General features: G+C 42.0%; 1 protein-coding gene across 4 annotated transcripts in view; it reads left to right on the top strand.

The window, feature by feature from the left end:
- LOC306839700 (retinoic acid receptor beta-like) overlaps positions 1-15,901 on the top strand; it is a 163,630-nt gene that overhangs the window by 109,655 nt on the left and 38,074 nt on the right. The window lies entirely within an intron of this gene.

The raw sequence follows: 15,901 nt of genomic DNA, 5'->3' as shown, positions 1-15,901 counted from the left end.
GAATCAATATCAAGTCAATATCAGCTGATTAAGTTCGAATAGTTTTATACACTTTATAACCTTTTTAGAAAAAATGTACATTTACCTTAAATTGATATTATTTAAGCAACAACATTGAGGGAAAGGCTTTAAGAATTGTCATAAAAGGTCACATGTACACAGGGTAGAAGTGATCAGATTCAAGGTCAAAGGTTAAAGTGAAAGTTGTAGGTAGTAAAGTGATCGTTTCTCTGGTTTTATGTCCCTCCTGTAAATGATTGCTGTGAACTTAGGTTAGGGCTAATTTTCCTGATGTTTTGCTTTCTCGCCATTTTTTAAAGAATAATTCCAGTTTGAAAAATATCTATCTATATCTGTCTGATATTTATCTCCATGCAGCAGTCCCTGTTATTCTGTGGAAAACTCTAATTGACGGTCTGTTGGCAGTCATCCGATAATTTAAATAAATGACTGTATTACTTACAGTACATGTATAGCTCTCCCTGTTCATTAAATTAAGGGTGGATTTATGATGCTTGGTTTTATTTGTGCAGATTTTTAAGCACATGTACCTCAGCTGTATCTGGGTACCTGAGACGTCCAATTTTTGTTTTTGATTCATTTGTGTGGGCTGTTCCTTTAAGACCCGACAGTCTGCGTCTGCCGCTCTGTTCTACTTTTAGACATTCCTTCCAACATCTGCCCTGCCAGCACTTGTCTTTCTCTTCCTACTTACAGCAGCTGTTGCTAGGCAACAGTGCACACACCCACCATGCACATGGACATGTGAAAAGTACTCAATTGGGCTTGTCAAGGCTGCGTCATACTGTACACTGTACCTTAAAGCAGCAATAATGGCTTCTTAAATGTCAAACAAGTGGATTATTAAAGTAAAAGCTCTGTTATTCTTGTTAGATTAAATGTATTAAATGACAGTTTTCCTCTCTGGAGCTCTGCATGTATTTCCACAGAGTGTGTTAATCCTTCCCAGGCGGTGCAGGGTTTCTGTTCTTCCCCATGCAGGCAGTCTGCGGTGTGTGTCCTCTCTCCTCCCCGTCTCTGTAATTGAAGCGGTGGTATGTGAGGAATCCTTTGGAGTTTTTGGCCCAGAGGGAGGTGGTGATCAGCTCACTCACCAGGCTCTGGGTCAAACCAAGTTCTCCTTTATGTGTGCCAACATAAACCTCCGACCTCTGCTCCGACTTTCACTTAAAGGGGAATCACACCAAAAGGGAACCAAGGGATCTTCAGCCTGCACCTTTTCAGTTGTTTTTGGGATTGTGAGACACAGTTAATGCTGACTCAAATACAGCTCTACAACCACTACTACATATTTTATTTTATTGCAAAGTCGCTGAAAGCAAGGATCCTTTTTTCTTCTTCTTTATTTTGAAAGGGACACTTTCTGTTCAAAGCCATCTGACAAAATCCTTCATTCTGCCTCGCAGAAAAACAAGAAATTAGGTCTGCTGTGCTTCAATTCGTTTTTTTAGCATTTGTGTGTGACCTTGTCTTTGTTTAACACAATGACGCACACAAATCACAGATCAAACTCCATGCAGAAAGAATCTTCTATAGAGTGGAGCAAAATGAATGTCTTTACCAATGCAGTCTGGTTTGACTGTCTTGAGAGAGAGAGCGATGTTGCGATGTTGGTCGAAAAAATACAGATTATAAGGAAAATGAGGAAAAAAAATTTGTGCAGAACTCATCAACAGGATGTTTTGGTTTTTTTCAGCAGGGATCCTAGCTGTCTATTTGTCAAACCTATCTGAGACACAGCTGACAATTAAAGTTGTCCATTGAAGCATTCGTACAAAAGTTTGAGCGAATGAGTAAAAAAAAAACAACAAAAAAAAAACATTTAAGTTAAGGGCCCAGGTTTGAAAAACAACATAACTCCCCTTTTAGGGAAACCCCCTGCAAAGAAAAAAGATAGGACTGATCTGCGCTGTACATGCAATGAATACAGTATAGTGTATACAATAGTTGACTTTATTCTCATTCACACTGACACAGAATTGAAGAATCATCACATCTCTGGATCCCAAAGCTGTGGGACTGAGCACCCTGAGTGCTTCCCTAATGACAGATGTAGAAATCACTGTCAGGGGGGCTTCGCAGAAAACAGACAATTTCATCCCTTCCATCTGCTCCGTCTGCACTGCACTGATGTAAAAATAGTTCCATGCATGGCAGAATGGCCTTGATTTTTGTAACATCCTGACTCAAGAGGATTATGCAGCGGATTATAGCTTTTTTTCCCCCCGTGTTGTATCCCTGTCTCCATGGCGAAGGCATTGTTGTCTGCAGTGCGAAGGGGCAAACCCCTTCTATTGGACGGATGCAACCAAGCATGCGGTACAGCTGTAGGCTTTAAGCCAGCAAGGAGAGCCTTTTACTGCCCAGTGAATGTGCCAATTAGAGCCACAAATAGACTCAAACACACCCCACTGGAGTGTTTGTGCGCGTGTATTTGTGTTGTGCAGGCCAAGTTGTTTTCATTTCGAACACTTGTTACAGTCAGCTGATGCTTATTCATATGCATGCACATATGCAGCACTGTAATCGACTCACACAGAAGGCCAGCACCGAGTCTACATAAATAAAACTGTTACACTAATTAGTGTCCACACTTTGTTGTCTTTTTCGATCCTCACAGGAACATAAAGACTGAATATTTTTCACATGTTTGGATGAACCATATGACTTCGAATTTGACTTCCACACTGATTAGGTCACGAGCTCTGAGACAGGAAGTAATGGTGATATGGTCATCCTTTGAAGCAGGTGGCAAAGATCACAGCATTTACTTAGTGATGTCATCTCCTTTATGTTATCACGCTCCTCAGTCTCTAACTTGACTCCCCCCCCACCGGTTGAGAAACAAACTTCCTACGCACCTAATGACGATAATAATGATGATGATGTTGATGGTTATGTTTGATAAGGATATTTAAGGAAGTTTTGGATGCTGATTAGAACTCTCAAAACGAGCTGTGGATGTTGTGCTTGGCATCTGGTCACTTCCTGTCAGCCCCTCTGGTCACTTCCTGTCAGCCCGTCTGGTCACTTCCTGTCAGCCCCTCTGGTCACTTCCTGTCAGCCTTAAAGCTGTTCATTAGCACCTAATCACATTGCTTCCTCTTCTTTAGATCCTTGCTTGTGCTGTACTGTCTCTCTGATGTACGTCTCGTTGGATAACAGCGCCTTCTTAATGAAGTGTAGAATTGAAGAACAACATCAAGGTGGATTGAAAGTTAAAGAGCGGTGTTGTATAATGCTTCGTTTGAATCAGCTGTGCATAGCACTGTTAGCCTCTTTCCAGTTCCTCGTCAGGTTACATGAAGTCTGTTATCCTTGTTATTAGTTACAGATTACTGAGTGTAAACCAGGCTGCTGTGTGATGACAGTCAGTACATACAGAAGAGTCACAAAAGGGTCTTATTTTTTGGTAGCACACATCACTTTTCTTCGTGTGTAATAGGAATGTAAGAAATACATTTTTAAAGGCATATTACACACATAAATACAGCAGAATATATCAGCTGTAAATGTCTCTCTGAGTCATGACTGTCTATAATGAGTGAATCCGACCCCGGCTCTTTGTAGCAAGTCACTCCCCATCTCCTCCCAGCATTACCTTTCTCTATTAAGCTGTCATATCTAACGGAGGCAAAAAATGGCCCGAAAGAATAGCAATGCAAACAAATCCACAGGAAACAGAACATACACAGTGTGATAAAGTGCTACTTTTCGCGGTGATTGATTGTTGCATGTCTGAGTTGGTCCGTCGCCCGGCCTCTGCAGACTCTGCTGTGTGGACAGAGCTGATTTGAATTGTTAAAACAGGGAGCAGACATATGGGTGCCCAGAAGCACATGCATATGCAACAAGATGACAGATTCATCTGTGTCGACCCAAAGTCAAGGAATCCTCCAAAGTCAGGGCAGCCTTCACATCCAGCCACCCCTACACTTCCTGATCGTTTGACACCTCTCACTGTGTCCTTCTGAAAAGTCCAAATACAAAGTTTACTACATGCCCCAGATGCCATTATAAGCTGTCAGAAGGAATCTGATTAGAGTTCCTGTAACTTTTCCACTTCAAGTGACCATCTGGTTTCATTTAAGTGACAGTATGAGTATTTTTTATACTTTATTTTGGGGCTAGCTTTAGATGCATGCTGGAACTTCTGTCTTCATGTTTTCCTGGAAAAAAACCAAAACATGCAAAACCAAATTAAAAAACCAAAACAAAACACAAACAGTTGGTACAGGCTTGAAGTAGCACCGTTGAGATTGACTTCAATGAGGCATAGATAACGGAAAACGACTGACACGTACTTCTAAGAGGTAACACCTGAGAGCCATGTCGGCTGAAATAGTGGATGTTAGTTTGGCAGCAGAACAAGAAGAAAAGGAACAAACGTTCTGGATGTTAAAAACCTCTTATTCTGATTCAGTTGTCCTATAAACTCTGAGTTAGTTTCAGATTTAAAGTGAGGAAAGTTGTGACCGTCAAACTCTCCTTTTGACATTTTCTTGTGCTTGCAATCTTAAACTTTTGCCGTATAGTACTTCTACTTGTTGAAATCCTGAATGTACAAGAACACTGCATGTGCACATGTACAGTAAAAACCAGTCCGACCATTAGCATCTAATCTTGTGCAATGTTGGATATTATAGGGAACGCAGCAGAATGCCCTGACAAGTGATCAAATGGATTATTGCTTGTTATTCTTTTGAGGCGAGTTCACCGCTGTGCAGACCATAGAGTCAACATTCTCTCCACTGAAAGCTCGTAGATCGAGTTTGAAACGATGTGTGAAATGTGAAAAAGCTACATATTGCTGCTTTAATGCAAAAGCCTTTTCCAGCAGTCTAAGTTTATTCTTGGTTTCCTCTGTAGCCGTCTTTTCTAATATGCATCGCAAACATGTATATGTATATCTACTTATGAATGGCAAAAAAAAAGTCTTAACAGAAAATTAATTTTCATGTCTGCAGAGCGCCTCATTTTAATGCTGCAGAAATATTACTTTCCCCTCAGTTGTATTGTAGTGAAGGCAGGAAAACCAAAAGTATCTGTCGTACTAGATATCACGGAGGTGTACGGTTGGGGCAGAAAAAGCGTGCAGAGCAGTTGACATCTTAACATTGTTTTGCATAAGCCCTGAAATGTCCATAAAAGAGAGACGGCTAGAATGTGAACGCGTGTCGTCAGCGCTGACAGGCCTTTCGGGATGAAGACAAAACTTTGAGCCGTGAACACTCCTCCCCTCTCTTTTTCACTTGTTGGGTCCTGAGGCGTTGACACAGCGGGATTAGTTTGATGGAACTGGTTTGACAAGCGGGAGACCATAACCTCTTTGAATAAAACACAATTCAGGATGCTCACACTGGAAAAAGAAACACTCCTCTATCTGAACCCTCAGCCCTCTCTGCACAATGTTGTTTTTTTTTTTTTGGTACATTTTTAAACCCACAGGAACAGGTCAGGGATGGATGAATATACTCACTGTCTCTTCTGATTTCATAACAAAACCACTTTTTGTCATAAGAATCCCTGACACTATATGGGCTCACATAAAAGTAACATTAATGAAAAGAAAGAATGCTTTACCTTCAACACAGAATATAACATTCACGAATCTTTTAAATCGTATTGTTGGTGCTTTTTATGCATTTATTGTTTTGCAGACAGGAAAGTGGATGGAGTCAGAAATCAAGTCAAGTTAAACCCGGGCCTTCAACTTTAAGATCTACATCTAATTGATGTTGTTGAATGCTACACAAACACAAAAAATCCTTTTCTTCTGAAAGTGTCAGCAACTGATGTCTCTGATGGGTTTGAAAAGAGCCACGTGACGTCTCTATACAATAATAATCAAAAAGAAGAAGCAGAAAGCTTTTAGCATGTCAGAGGCAGGAATTAGCACTTTACGTTCCCACAAGATTATGAAGCACTCCTTCCAGCTGTGTTCACGGCAGTTTGGTGAAGCTGACTTTAACTCTTTTATATTTTAAAATACAGACCAGGTTTTACATCATGACCTTTGAACAGATCAGGTCTGGAATTGACAAAGGTTGAAAAAATCCAGACATTTTCAAAGTTGGGAATTAAGGAGAATTGAAGGTTTGCCCTTAACAGGGAACTTAAATATAGTTGTGGACACATTTTAGCATGTGAACTACATAAAGAGAAGTCAGCTTGGATGAAATTATTGGATGATATATTTTTAGAACATTTAATGAAATTCTGTTGAAATGTTTGTTTTTTTTTAAATTGTATTATTTTGTATGCATGTCTGCTCAGGACAAAATCAAATGTTTATATTTATGATATGAAACAGTTCGATAAAATATACCCTCAATTTCTTAATTCCCATAAATTGTTAAATATTCTTATAATTCCCATAGCAAGTTCCCGATTTGGAATATTTCCCAAATTCCCAAGCTTAACTTCCTGTGGAAAGTTTCCGGAAATTTACTGGAAACTTTCCAACCCTGATGACTAATTCAGAACAGATTCTGTTTGAACAAACTGAAACTGATATTTAAAGTATTTATGTTGCTAACATTTGTATCCCGTATTGTACGTGTTGTTGTGGAGTTAATTTAGGTCTTATAGAAGTGCTGCTCACAGCAGCCTGAACACCCCCCCCCCCCCCCCCCCCCCTCTGTTGGGGGCTTCTGTTTCTCCTGGTTGTTGAGATATCGTGCTGACTTACAGACAAATACTTGATCAAGAATACAATCTCTCAGTCTCCGGTGTAACGATGCATTATGCAGGAGTTTATAAATCTGGTAACAGAATTGAATATTCATTTTTCCTTTGAATAATAAAAAAAGACTGATTTGGGGAATCTGCACAAACACTTGTTTTGGGTTCTCTTCATGTGTCCCTGGGCATTGTAAAATGCACATTCATCCGTCATTTACATACTTAAAAAGTTGTTGTTTGCCATATTTATCATTACTGTTCCCCTGCTTGTACATACACGTCAGCCACCTCTCCTGTCATAAGCCTCCTCCTACACGTGTCTTTTCTCTGTTTACCTCCAGCTGCTGCAGCAGGACGGCGCTGATGTCGAGTTGACATTAATGCACAGATAGAGAGTGAAAATAGGACACGGATCTCCTGGTTCTCTGCCTGCGTTCAGCCCGTCACCACACAGCTCCCCTCCTCCCTCCTCGAGGCTGACGCACACGCCATAACGTGATGCGTCTGCGTTGTGTAACATTAAAGAAGGCTGAGCGCTAACAGAGGGAGAAAATCAAACAGAGAGGGTCAGGCTGCAGAGGTGGGACATCTCTCTCCTCCCTGCAGAGAAACCTGCTGCTCATACTCACTCCGAGATGGAGGTTTGATTGAAAGCGTGTGTTTCTTGGAGTGTGCGGGTTCTTTGAACTCAGGTTGTCATGCGTGTGTGAAGTGAAGTAACGGTGTGCGAAGTGGTCCTTCACATCGATGTTGAGGTTGATTTGCTGGTTGAGCAACCGATGCTTCCTTGTAATTGTCAGGAGAATTAGCACTCGTCTGTTAAAGAAGCTCTCCTGACTGTGAATGACGCTCTTAAAGTTATTTCCCTTTGTTATTAAAGGAGCCCTGTAGAGTTTTTATTATGAACACATCTTTATCTGGTGGACGTCATCTACAGAGCATTTAAATCAAATTGTGTTTACTTTGTCTTTATTGTTGTTCAAAAGGAGAACATTGTGATTTTTTAATTAATACATTTTTTTAATCAGCAAAATGTAATAAAGCTTTTTTTTAAATGGAACAGGCAACATTTATTATTGTGTAAGCTTTAATTTCTATCCCTTCAGTTCTTCCTCCTGCTGTCATTTAGTGTCGTCCTTTGGCACGACACACATTTTTCATGTGTGCTACAATATGAGAACTGCACTGCAGCAATTAAGATTTTTTGATTTTCATATACTTTTGTAAACTCAGAGGGAAAATTCGATTTTGCACTTTGATTTTTATGGACATGCTTCTCACACACATGCACAAACACGACCTGTGGACATGCTGCTACACACTGCAGAGTGCCCTGGCACCTCTCCAGCTACCAGGACTATACTACTATATTTTGAACAATATAGTCATAAATGTTGAATACAGTAGAGCACTAAGAGTCAACCAAAACTGATGAGTGAGAAAATAAACGTACATATATGTTTGTCTTAACTGGTGGCTGACATAATATTCAAAGCTTTAACCTAACTAAATCCTAAACATAACCCTCTGAACAAGTCCGCTGGGCCAACGTGTCCTCACTGTGGAAACACAGTGGTGTGGCAGTGACAGGTCAGCAGCAGGTCTAACACTGTGCGCTGTGTTAGTGTGTAAGTGAGCAGAAAAGGGGGCCTCCCATCAGAGAGCAAGAGAGCTTAAAGATGGCTTCTGATCACTCCGGGGGCCCCCGGCAGGTCCTGGGGCCGAAAGATGAGCGCTGAATGGAGAGCGGCGCCCTGAAGAATAGGGCCACAGTGGGGCGTCTGTTGAGGACCGGGTGATCTGAAACCGCCTCCGTTGTCTTTCTCTGCCTGTCGCTCGGCTCCGGCTCTCTGCAGCTATTCAGAGCCGGACGGTGAGTCACACAGCTCCTCTGTTCCCCGCTCTCGCTCACTATCTCTCCTTTTTTCTTCCTCCCTTTTTTTTGGCCTTCTCCTTTCTACTCTCCCCTTATTCGCCTTTCAATCTCTCCTGTATCTGCAGCTCCATCTGTGCACTTCAGGTGCTCGGATGGACAGATAAGCACTGATTGGGTTACTGGGGTGGGGGGGTGTGGAGAACAGGAGGGACAGAGAGGAGAGGAGTGGGGGTCTGAGAGAGCTCTCTTGTTTTCCGTGTTGTAGCTGTTGACTGCCGCTCTGTTTGTGCCTTATCTGTCCAGGTTTCACATTTTCCACAGTAACAATGCAGCTCTTTGTGCAGTCCAGGGTTCCTTTCTGTCCAATTGTTTTGATACAGAAGGTTGAACAGCAGCATCACCGCTGTGTCCCCATACCATGTCTCCAAAACGTCAACTTTTTAGCTTCGACAAAACCCACGTGGCACAAAATCAGTCATAATGTGTTCACTGGAGAAAGGGTTATGCATGAAATGCCTTGCAAAAACGCCAATAGCTACCTTGAACTTTTTTTGGCCGAGAAACTGTTGCATTTCAGAGAAAAGATTTGAGACACAAGAAAGTTTCTTTTACGTAACAGAGAATGTCGTCCTTGAATCAAAGAAACAAGTGTGCAACTTCTGCAAACTCAAAGAAACAACTCCAACAATGATCCTGGGAGGAGCAGGTTCATGCAGTCTTTCTTTCTTTCAGTGAATCCATCTCTGTCCTTGAGTCATTGTTCGATTCATGAAGCTCTTTATGCTGGCTAACAAAGCCATTTGTAAAAAGTTCCACAAAAGATAAAAGTCAGCTTGATCAGTTGTCTGTATAATATTGCTTTATGCCCAGACTCTGTGATGGCAGATTTGCTGTAGTGCCTTTCACTCTGGTTTAGTGCAAACATTGCATTGTTTCTGCTTCCTTTCAGTTTTTTTGTTTCAGATTATTAAATATTAAAGGAGCAATATGTAACTCTGACATGTAGCTTTTAAAGATGGCAGAAGACCAATAAGCTTCTTCTATCAGACAGAATGACAGAAACTCTGGTGCACACACAATTCTTGATATTAGTCCTAATATACGTATTAAAGCATGCAGGCAGGTGATGGTTTCTCTGTAGCTCCAGAGACTCTAGTGCCAATGTAATACCTGATGAGCATATGAAACTTCCTCTCGTGTCTTGAGCTCATGACATAGTTCTTTTGTGCACCTGACATTATTTTCTTCCCATGTTCCTTTTGGAGCTCTGAAAACATATATGTTGATAAAACATGTACCGTACAACCAAATAATAAATACCAATGGTATATTGTTATTGTCATCTTTAGCACAACAATTAAAAATTCTTTCCCCCTTTTCAATCAGTCCCCCTGTGCTCTAAATGAAACGTGTGTTTCTGTGCTTTGGTCCAAATATCACATAATATAATATATATATAACATATAACATAACAGGACGCTCCGTTTTGGTGTGTGTGTCTCTTTAAATGCCGTGAGCCCCTCCTGAGTTCTCCTGGTAGACTTCACTCCTTCGCTAGCTAGAATAAAAAATGGCCGACCTGCACAAAAGTTTTGCTCTACAGGCTCGGAGTTGGAGTCCATGGGTGAAGATACCAGGGGAGGGGAGGGGAGCGGATTTTATGTTTTTGCAGAATCCCACTGTGACATCACAAGGGGAGCAAAACATTTCTGCGTCTTGAGACTTATGCAGACCAAAAACAAAGGACTGGATGGGTTTATTTCAGACACTCAGGTTACCCAAATAAATGTTCAAAAACAAGTGTAGAAGTGGGTTTTTCATAATATGTCACCTTTTAAGAGTTTTCTGGAAAGCAAAGAAAAGCAAAGAAAATATTCAACCTTCAAAACTTTTAGTGACGACTCAATTTCATGGGAAAACAAGGTTGAGCGGTGAACTTCTAGACTGCAGTTTAACTTAATTTCTTTAAGATGAAAATCATGTCAAACTTAAGAGTCAGAAGTTTTCATGTGGCAGCTATCGGTGATTTCTTCCTGTTTAATTTACTAAAAACCAGACCGGATCATCTGCCTATCTCGTCTCTTTCTGCCAGCAGAGTCCTCGTCCTGAACTCTGCCGTGTCTTTCCAGTGAACTGCAGGTGTAAGTAATAGCCTGGACTGGATAAACTGGATAAATATCACCCTCCCTCCCCTCCCTACTCTCCTCTTTACTTCTCCTCCTCATTTTTCTGGAACCCCCCAGGGTCTCCAGTGTCCTCTCCACTTTCCACGGCAGTGATAAGATGTCGACACGATTAAGAGCGAAAGCTAATCCAGTTCTCCCTCTCTCTCTCTTTCTCCCTCTCTCTCTTTCTCCCTCTCTCTCTCTCCTGGCTGTACTGAATACTCAGGCAACACAAAAAGCCACGGCCGAGTCGAAAGAGCCGGACAGCTATTGGATGGTAGGAACACAGAGAGAGGGAGGGAGATAGAAAGAGGAGGAGGCCAGGTGGACTAAATAATTAATGGGCGGCACTTTCGTTTTTTAATCTGTAAATGAGAAGGCCTAAGATGGCGGGGCCGGTGCTCTGACACCCGATCCCCAGCCCATTAAGATAACAAGATGTTGGATAATGATCTCGGTTAAGGTGCAGTTTATCAGTCCGGGGGGAAGTGGCCTCGTCTCCCAGGTGGCTGGGCTTGTGTCTCCTGATGCCCTGACACTACATCTCTTCGGGGCCTTATCTGCAGAACAACATGGACACAGTTCTGGTATGAAGATCAGTGTGCCGGTGTAAACGTATTCACAATTAACACTGTTGTAAGTATTGATCATAGCTGGGCAGTGAAACACTGATACAGGATTACATTTCCCCGTATAAGGTCATTGTAAACATGTGATCATAAGGTGTTCTTATTTGCCCCTTTGCATTTGAGTAACATGACCTGCACGGAGGCCTCGAGGGCAAACAGGAGTTCAACTAAAGTTGCGGCCGCCATAAATTCATCACATTGAACCGCTGATAATAATAATAAATGGTTGAAATACAGAGGGGGCAACTGGGCAGGTCACTTCCTCCTAGTACGCAGAAGTAGCCTTTTCTTCCTGCCAGGTGTGTCTACTTAGTCCACTGCTTGCAGTCTGCTTATTCATATGGTCATATGGTTACAGGCATGTAGAGAAAATAGAAAAAGTTGTCAAAAAGCTACAGTGTGCTTAGGAAAAAAAAAAGTTGAATATCTCACTCAAATCAGACTTTTTTTTCCTTTTTTTTTACCCCATCTCCTTACCAAAGCTAGAAGTCACATGTTCGCTCTGAATGGTTTGAAATGAGATTTTGTATTGCAGACTTTCACTGTGACAACTTTGATGAGGATCCTAATTCCTGTTTAAGATTTCCATCAAACCAAAGAACAATTGAGGAACGTTTGATCCACACAGAAACTATTTAGCAGTTTTAATACAAACACATGAAACTAGATGAAGTGCTGCATGGTGCACAGACAAACGCATGTGATGCATTAAGCAGCTCTGTCTTCTCCTGCACCCTTGTGTTGGACTTATGAATCCTTCTGAGCGTGCACCCGCAGCTCAGACCTCTGATCCTATCATTTATTTAGCCCAGCAGCACCCTCTCCTCCCTCCTGCTGCACTCCACCAAGGTAAACAGCTCTGTACTACTCTCGGCTCCAGGGTGTCCTTTGGTTGCACATTTATAAGCTTCAAATGAGTAAACCCCGCAAGACACGCGGCGGCGAATATCAGAGCAGTCTGCAGTCTCAGGTCAACACTCGTGTCCTGTGGCGGAGGAGAGGAACATTAGGAAAAATACAGAGAGGAAGAATACAGAAGAGAGTGTAGAAAAAGAGGTGTGTGTGTGTGTAAAAAAAATGGCAGCAAAGGAGCAGATGTGATGATAGTATGAGTGTGGGTGTCACACTGCTGTTTCCCCCGAGGCTTGTTCAGATGAAGTGATCTGAGTCGCTGCATCTGTTCGCTGCTTCAGCTGAGATACACAAAGCTGCACAAACAGCATCCTCCACGCACACATTATACGCAGAGTTACAACCGATATACAGTAAGCACGCTTCACTTATGTGCAGAAACAGATTGTTACATGTCAGTCACGGGTTAAATTTGAAGGTCAAAGAGTTACGGCAGTGGTTTTATTCCAAACCTGTGTGTTTATTCTCTAAATGATTATTAGAAATAGAAAGCTTTAAAATTCATTCAGCACACTCTTCAAATTGCAGCAAATAAGTGTTTTTGAACAGCTGCAATGGAAGGCTGAAATACATCCATAAAAACGTCCTGCTTTTCCCACGGACAGTCTAAAGTTGTTTATTTATCTTAGCCGTAAGGATTGCTATGGAGACAGAGCTTTAGCTGTGTTTATCAGGCCAGAAACAGCCATTACACCACCGTCTCCTTTTTGGTACAGAGAAGTAACTTGATGAAGGGAAAAATGCCAAACTTGATTCCTCAAAACAAGCCAATAGATGACTCACAGAGATGTAGTGCACTTCCTATTATCTCAGTGCAAGATGTAAGCTATTACGATTGTGACCTTTATTTTGGACTTCTCAATGCAGGAAAGTTTGAGTAAAGAACCCTGACGCTCGGGCGATGAACCAGCAACAAACCTTCACAAAATCGCTTTAGCTCACAAAATGCAAATCTGTCTTTGGGAAGTGATTTGCCGAAAGGGCACACAACACACAAACTGTAGCAGCTCGAGCTCCAGCATAACCCCAAACACACACACACACACACACACACACACACACACACACACACACACACACAGACACACACACACACACACAGACACACACACACACACACACACACACACACACACACACACACACACACAGACACAGACACACACACACACAGACACACACACACACACACACACACACACACACACACACACAGATTTCCAAGGCTAAGTGACCTGAATGCTTTCAGCTTTGAATGACATAAGTACTTGAGGGTCCTTGAATTCTGCACCCAACCTGAACACGCTCATATGGCGTCTGATGGCGTTGCAGGACGCTCCTCCGTCCATTCATCAGAGCCTGCAGGTAATGTCTGCAGGCTCACGTAGCTTACATCAGCCAGGATAAAGGCCTCTATTAAGAAAATGAATAATACCAACTGAGGGGAGGTGACCTCGCGCCGGTCACGTGACGTCAAGGCTGAGACACGATTGGCTGCTTTTGGCTAGTATGTTCTACCGGGGAGGGGGGCCGGTCTGGAGGTTGACGGATGCTCGAGGCCGAGTGGAGATGGGCTACAGAGTCAGCCGTTTCAGTCCTGTGATCTAATCTGTTACCCATCATGCATCCTGCTTCACTAATGAAAAGGCAAGGTCCCATTTGTCACAGGCAGGGTAAATGGAATTTTAACCCCCCATCCCCCTTCTCTTTTCACTGAACGCAGCTTCTCGAACATGTGCAAACAGGCCTCACGATGGATGATCATTGCAAAAGAAGTGTTCAGAAGAATTAATATCAGGAAGAAGAACACATCTAGAGCTTATCTTTAACTTCATTTAGATGCTTCTCTGCCTTTTTTTACTCTGAATAGAAACAAACGTATCTTTACGTTTAAAGCGTCTATCTCAGTGCACCAGGATCTTAAAGGAGGATTTGTGTCTTTGTTATCGCTCTCCTTTATGTAGGCAGCCCAGTGCAACATAATGAAGTGTCACAGCACGCGGTTGAAAGTGGTAGCAGCTGAAAATGGCTCTTAAAGGGTCAATTCTGACATCACAGAAGCGTAACAGCTGCAGGATGAATTGTGTGAAGTTGTGTGCGCTCGTTGGCCTTGTGGAGGTTTTTGATGGAAGGCATTATACTGATTGAGGAGTTTTCAAAAAAAAATGGTGGGAATGACCTCCATCAGTCAGATGAGTGTTGTAAAGGCACAGAAGTCCTGAGCTGATCTCGCTGTCACAGAAAGAATACGACCACGGCACAGAACTATATATATATATATATATATATATATATATATATATATATATACTTAATGTGTTTACTTGATGCTTTCGATCGAGTTAATCATAGAAAGTTGTTTGTTTGGATGACAGAAAGAGCGCCCGTACATATTGAAAGAATTACGGCTCATCGACATGCCCAACAGACCACACAAGGTAAAGCGAGGCCATGGAGTGTCAACCCCGTTTGGAGTAAGTAATGTTAAATGTTAAATGGACTTGAGCGTGTGTAACGCCCTTTTGTCTTCTGACAACTCAACGAGTTTGCCTTTATGTGTCTATATGACTTTTGGAGGAAATGCATTATGTAAACTTGTGTAAAGCACTCTGGTCCGCCTTGGCTGTTATAAATGTGCTGTATGGATAAAGTTGACTTGACTTGATAAAAAGCTTCACAGATGGTAGATGCTGCTTTGTAAAGTGGTGTAAGTTACTGATCTCATTCACACGCTGCTGGCGAAGAAGAAGGAGCAAATTGGGATTAAGTGTCTTGATCGAGGACACGTCGGACATGTGGCTGCAGGAGCTGGGAATTGAACCCTTGACCATCAGGTTGTTAGACGACTGAGCCACAGCCATGATGCTCTCTGAAGAGGTGGACTTTTGTCCCTGGTTGATCTGAACCTTTAGATTCATGATCTGTCCCGGCGGGTGGAAGCCTGTAATATGATTGAGTCAAGTGAACTATCTTGTGTATGCAGAGGACCGGGCTGTTGCTGGTCTTTGTCTCCTGCTGACTGTATGTTCTGATGACGCCTCTGAACATGATATTAGGAATAGTACCTGTAAAATGTTTGTGTTGATCTGTTGCAGCAAAGAAGATCAGGTAATGACCTTTCCTGTTTTTAATTTGGCGAACAATGAAGTCAAATATCTGGCCGATGATGCATTCCCCTTTAAACATCGTAGGGAGCAGATTTAGTTTGTGTTCAGATTAAAACAAGATGCCCCTCTACAGGATGTATGTGCACTTTGAGCACTGCCTACTAATGGGCAGAATATAACAAGACAACAAGTACTTTAAAATGACATTAGCAAAGAGAGCTTTATGCTGAGAGTTAATACTCTCCGAGCCGTCTCGGGGAAACCTGATGTTCACATTTATTTGAATTATTTATTTTTGTTGAAATCGTCTGGACTGTTTCTCCAGTCTGGGTAGGAGCATGTTGGCTCCAAACGTCTCATGTTAATAAATCCTTTAAACGACAGCTCCTCTGTGTGCAGATCTTTTTGGCTTCTTTTTACCTTTTTCTTTTTTTAGAAGTCAGCGTACACTTCGGGATGTGTGTGTCTTTTCTGAATCTCCATTAAAACTGTTTATTATTTCTGAAC

The sequence above is a fragment of the Symphodus melops genome (assembly GCF_947650265.1).
Source record: "Symphodus melops genome assembly, chromosome: 18".
NCBI lineage: Eukaryota > Metazoa > Chordata > Actinopteri > Labriformes > Labridae > Symphodus > Symphodus melops.
The sequence above is the reverse complement of the archived record's forward strand: the minus strand, read 5'-3'. Positions and strand labels throughout refer to the sequence as shown.